At 36.3% G+C, this 5,898-nt stretch overlaps 1 pseudogene; it reads left to right on the forward strand.

Annotated features, from left to right (window-relative positions):
• Positions 1–4,087: 4,087 nt before the first annotated feature.
• On the forward strand, positions 4,088–5,001 carry LOC133065642 (olfactory receptor 4C11-like; annotated as a pseudogene).
• Positions 5,002–5,898: the final 897 nt, after the last annotated feature.

A 5,898-nucleotide genomic window follows, 5' to 3' on the forward strand; every position in this document is an offset into this window, starting at 1 on the left:
GAGGCAGGGTGGTCCAGAAAAGTTTGGAGATAATGGCTGAATTCAATAATAAAATTCTCAGGTAATATTGATTTAAACTAACACATACATCCTGTCAATGATGCTTTTCTGTTTTTATGCCCCCAAACCTTCTCTTTGTGTACTTAAAATAAAATAGAATTCGTTGAATTGGATGTAATGGTTGTCTGTTACCTACCCAAAATTTGTCTCTTAAAACCTTTGGATTTAAGGAGAGTGCAGTTTTTAATGATGGGAGCATCTATTTTCCCTGAAGCAATGAATTTTCCCTTTCTAAAAATATTTAATCACTCTTCTATCCTAACTCCTCTTCTCACAGCAAAGGGCTCCCTCTCTTTTGCTTTTATCCCCTACTGGAAACCTAATGTACTAAAGTTAAATAATCATTGATTTATTTTATTTTTTTAATACCAGCAGAGAAAATTGCAACTTCCAATCAGAGTTTGTAATTATTGTGATATTTCTAGTTTCTCATAGTGAACTAATATTATTTTAGCTCAACTGCATGGAAAATCAATTTTATTTAGATGTGTAACTTTACTAGAATTAAATAGTTTGATTTACTGATATTGATATATTTATCTTACTTAGGGAAACCCTTTATAAACTTTTTGAATATTTAATTTTCAGATAACTTTGTTGGAAATTGCAGTTTAACTCAATTAAACCATAATTTCACTTATTTCCCATGTTTAAACCTTTAATGACCAATCAACTTATTTTCTAGGATCTTTCTGATATCGAGTTAAAGTTCACTTGGTATTATTGCAGAGTTGTGTGTAGTTTTTCAATGATTAAGAATCTTACCTAGAGAAATGGTATCCCTCCAGCATCATTGTGAGGAGGTTGAGGACATCTTTTCGTGCTCTGTAAGTTGACTCCAGATGTGAGCAGATTCTCAGTATACGTTTGATGACTGAGTTGATGGTGTTATTCAGTTCAGCTCAGTTCAGTTCAGTTCAGTCGCTCAGTCGTGCTGACTCTTTGCGACCCCATGAATCGCAGCACGCCAGGCCTCCCTGTCCATCACCAACTCCCGGAGTTTACTCAAACTCATGTCCATCAAGTCGGTGATGCCAACCAGCCATCTCATCCTCTGTTGTCCCCTTCTTCTCCTGCCCCCAATCTCTCCCAGCATCAGGGTCTTTTCCAATGAGTCAACTCTTCACATCAGGTGGCCAAAGTATTGGAGTTTGGGCTTCAGCATCAGTCCTTCCAATGAACACCCAGGACTGATCTCCTTTAGCATGGACTGGTTGAATCTCCTGGCAACCCAAGGGACTCTCAAGAGGCTTCTCCAACACCATAGTTCAAAAGCATCAATTTTTCAGTGCTCAACTTTCTTCACAGTCCAACTCTCACATCCATACATGACCACTAGAAAAACCATAGCCTTGACCAGATGGACCTTTGTTGGCAAAGTAATGTCTTTGCTTTTTAATATGCTATCTAGGTTGGTCATAACTTTCCTTCCAAGGAGTAAGTGTCTTTTAATTTAATGGCTGCAATCACCATCTGCAGTGATTTTATTGAATCACTAAAGAATCGATGATTAGTCAGAAGGAGGAAGTGTACATCAAAATTCATGTTAAAATGTGCTGCATTTGACATTAAATTTTAAAGGCATGATTGACTAAAATGGAAACAGGAGTGTAAAATTGATAGAGTTTATTGCATAATGTTGGAAAAAAAAAAGAGCTCAAAACTTAAAGATATCAAAAATTAAACAGACATAACATACAAACTACAAAACAAATGAAATATAATAAATTAAAATATACAAAAATGTTATACTCTATTGCTAATCAAAATATATATTTCATAATTTTAACTCTGTTAACTAAGTAAATATAATAATGCCTCAAGTTAATTTTTTATTTATAATTTGTGCCATATTGCTATAGTTTTAAAAATGATGGAAAATGACCTAATTTGTACATAAAAATATTTCACATATATGTGTATGTGTGTATACATACAGTATATATAGATATATATCTGAAAACCCAGCAGAATGTGTAAGGAACTAACTTTTACTTCTGGTTTATGGGCTCCCCTGGTGTCTCAGATGGTAAAGAGTCTGCCTGCAATGCAGGAGACCTGGGTTTGATCCCTGGGTTGGAAAGATACCCTGGAGAAGGGAATGGCAGGTCACTTGCCTGGAGAATCCCATGGACAGAAGAGCATGGTTGGGTTCATGGGGTCACAAAGAGTCTGGCAGGACTGAGTGGCTAACACCATCATGGGATTTGTTAAGTATGAATTTTTGAAGGGCACTTTTCTCACCCTGTAATACATTGCAAGCTTCGGAAATTTTATTATGCAGATATACCTATACAATAATTAATTTTCTAAGAAATATTGAAGCAACCAAATTGAAAGATTATTTGAGAATAGTGTCAATAATTATGGGCTTCCCTGGTGGCTCAGTGGTAGAATATGCTTGCAATGCAGGAGATGTAGGCTCGATTCCTGGGTCAGAAAGCTCCCCCAGAGAAGGAAATGGCCACCCATTCCAGTATTCTTACCTGGAAAATCCCATGGACAGAGGTGCCTGGTGGGCTACAGTCCATGTGACTTAACATAGTGATATTTATATTAGCAATCCCCTTGGCATACCTTTAATTAAACTATTAAAGTGAGCACAAGCTATATGAGAAGAGTTTATTAAAAATATTTTAATTATGATGAAAATTTGGAAAAAAAAAATAAATGGTAGAATTTATACTTTAAGATTCTGATATGTTAATTTTGAGCTTCCCTGGTGGTCAGCTGGTAAAGAACCTGTCTGCAATGAAGGAGACCTGGGTTTGATATCTGGGTTGGGAAGATCCCCTAGAGGAAGGAATGGCAACACACTCCAGTATGCTTGCGTGGAGAACACTATGGACAGAGGAGCTTGGTGGAGGCCACGGTGTCACAAAGAGCCAAGCATTACTGAGTGACTAACATCATGTCTATTTATAATTGCTAAGTGATAGTTATACTACAAATACAGTTTAGCTAACAGAGAAAAGGCTTTTAAATTAAAAAAGGAAAATCAGAAAATATAAGGTGATTGAAATTATATAGATATATGTACATAAGGAAAAAGTAAAGGAGAGCAAGGAGATAGTTTTATGTTGAATTTCTGAAATAAATTTTTAAACTTACATTTTAAAGAGATAAAAATTGAAAGAATGCAATCTTCTAGATGACAGTGGTAGGGGAATCAGATATGAAAGAGGATAGTACACAAGCTACAGAAATATAGAAAGTGAAATAACAGGTTGAGTCCACAGAATGTGAAATTTACTAGCATGCATCTAACAAATGTAATGGTTTATATCAAATAAATAGCAATTTCCCAAAATATTGCTAGCCTCAATGATTTGCTTAAATATCTCATGTTCCCTAACTGGCAATGAAGGTAAAGTTATAGCTGCAATGAACCTAAGGAGGGAAAAATAAGCTTCTTTCTTAAGTATAACCCAACAAAGATACTGAAGAGATCAGGAATAATGGCTAGAAACTGTTGTCCAAATCAAGAAGTGTATTCATTCAGCAGAGAATCTCCAAATATATTATTTCTAAGTTATGTAAGGATATTGTTATTCAGTAATTGATGTGCATACAAATTATATGCACATATATGTATCATATACATATGCTTAATAATGTATCTGTTAGATTCTCTGTCATATAAAGAAAGAGCGTCAAGACATTAAAATAATCTGATCAAGATCATAAAGCAAATTCACTAGTTTTCAGACCATGGTAGTGTGCACAATCACTTGAGAGCTTTCCCCTGCTACCCACCCCCCCAAAAAAAAATTGGCAACCCATAAGAAGACCTTGAATCAATGCCAGTGTTTAAAGCATGTCAACACTTAAAAAAATTCCTGAACGAGTATAGTGTATGAAAACTTTGAGAAACACTAAGTTATACATTTGATGAAATTAGAACTCTAAAAATTGCAATTCTGCACCCAAATACCCTGCAACTACCAAGTCACCATTTCTGCAACTTTTTTTTCTTTTTGCAGATGAACCACTTCTCAGCTGTGTCTGTTCTATATTCACCACAACCATGGAGGTGAACAGCAGTATGAATGAGTTCATTCAGCTTGGGTTAACACAGAATCTACTAAAGGAGAAAGCAGTATCTGTTACCTTCTTATTTCTGTGCCTTGGGACTCTGTTGGCAAACTTTCTAATTGTGATGACCATACGATATAGCCAGACACTTCAGAGCCCCATGTACTTCTTCTTTTTCTACTTATCCTTTGCTGATGCCCGTTTTCCAACAACCCACTGCCCCTAGGTTGATTGTAGATTCTGTATCTGAGAAGAAAGCCATCTCCTTCAGTGAGTGCATGACCCAGATCCTTGCATTTCACTTCTTTGGGTGCATGGAGATCTTGGTACTTGTCCTCATGTCCTTTGATTGCTGTGGCCATTTGCAAGCCCCTGCGATACACAGCCATAATGAGCCAGAGTGTCCGTGTCACACAGGTGAAACTGGCCTGGATGGGCTCTTGTATCCATTCTTCAGCACAGATTCTCTTGGCTTTGAAAGCACCCTTCTGTGGCCCCAGTGTTATTGATCACTATTTTTGTGATATGCAGCCATTGTTGAAACTAGCTTGTGTGGATACTTATGTCATCAACCTACTCATAGTGTTTAACAGTGGGACCATATGCATGGTGAGTTTCCTGTTGCTGCTTATCTCCTATGTTTTCATCTTATGTTCTTTGAGTAACTGTAGCACAGAAGGAAGAAGGAAAGCCCTTTCCACATGCACCTCCCACATTATTGTTATTGTCTTATTCTTTGTTCTGTGTATAAACATATATGTTCACCTTCTAACTGTATTTCCAGTGGACAAGATGGTGGCTGTGTTTTACACTATTGTGACACCTTTGCTCAACCCCCTGATTTACATTCTGAGGATTGCAGAAGTCAAACAGGCCATGAAAAAGTTATGGTGCAACAAAGTCTGACTCGAGATGGCAAAGAGCAGGAGATGCCAACTGCTAATTTTGTTAGAATTTAAGTATAATTGGATTGATGGAAAACAAAAAATGTTCTCCTTCTATTGTGGACAGTATAAATGTGTTCCAGTCCGGCATTTAGGGGAATAGGAAGAATGAGCACTCAGCAAAATCTGTATTATTTTAACCAATGTCTCAGAGAAAGAAACTGAAGTTCCATCATCTTTGTGGAGGCACAAACCCACTCCTCACTTCTGCTCTCTGCTTTGATGTTTCTGCTTGTGAGCCACATCCTGTTCTTTCTATAGGTTTACCTTCTGGTTTTGTGCATCATTTTTTGTTTGTTTGTTTATGTTTCTTATTCAAGTTTAATAGTTTGTCCCTGATTTCTATCATCCATTTTGTTGGTAAACCAGCCCTGCAATGACTGTGTCTATATCTTATACTTTCTGGCTTAAACGTCAATAGCATAATGTCACACCCAGAAACCTATGGTCCCCAAGGAGCATAAATATCAACTAGTTAAGCCTCTATTTGGTGCTTGTCTCCTCTCTTTAATGCTCTTAAGAATTAGCTTTTTCTTTGCCTGACTATGTACAGGGAAATAAAGCCTCACTTCCTATTCAAATCAGATAATTCTATTCATAACAAAGATATTCACTGTATTGACACATAATTTCTCTATATATACATTAATGTGTTTTTATTCATCATGCTGATTATCATTTTCATATTTCTTAGCTTTTTAAACATTTCTGTTTTTATATTTTAAGTTCATGGACACTTCCCATGGTTACTGCTGAATGGATGACCATTTTATAAAGCTGTTAGAGTTATATGATAAAAAGTAACATCTCACGGATGAGATCATACATGTGAAAAAGGCAATAATTGGCAAATAAAATA

The sequence above is a fragment of the Dama dama genome, chromosome 11 (assembly GCF_033118175.1).
Source record: "Dama dama isolate Ldn47 chromosome 11, ASM3311817v1, whole genome shotgun sequence".
NCBI lineage: Eukaryota > Metazoa > Chordata > Mammalia > Artiodactyla > Cervidae > Dama > Dama dama.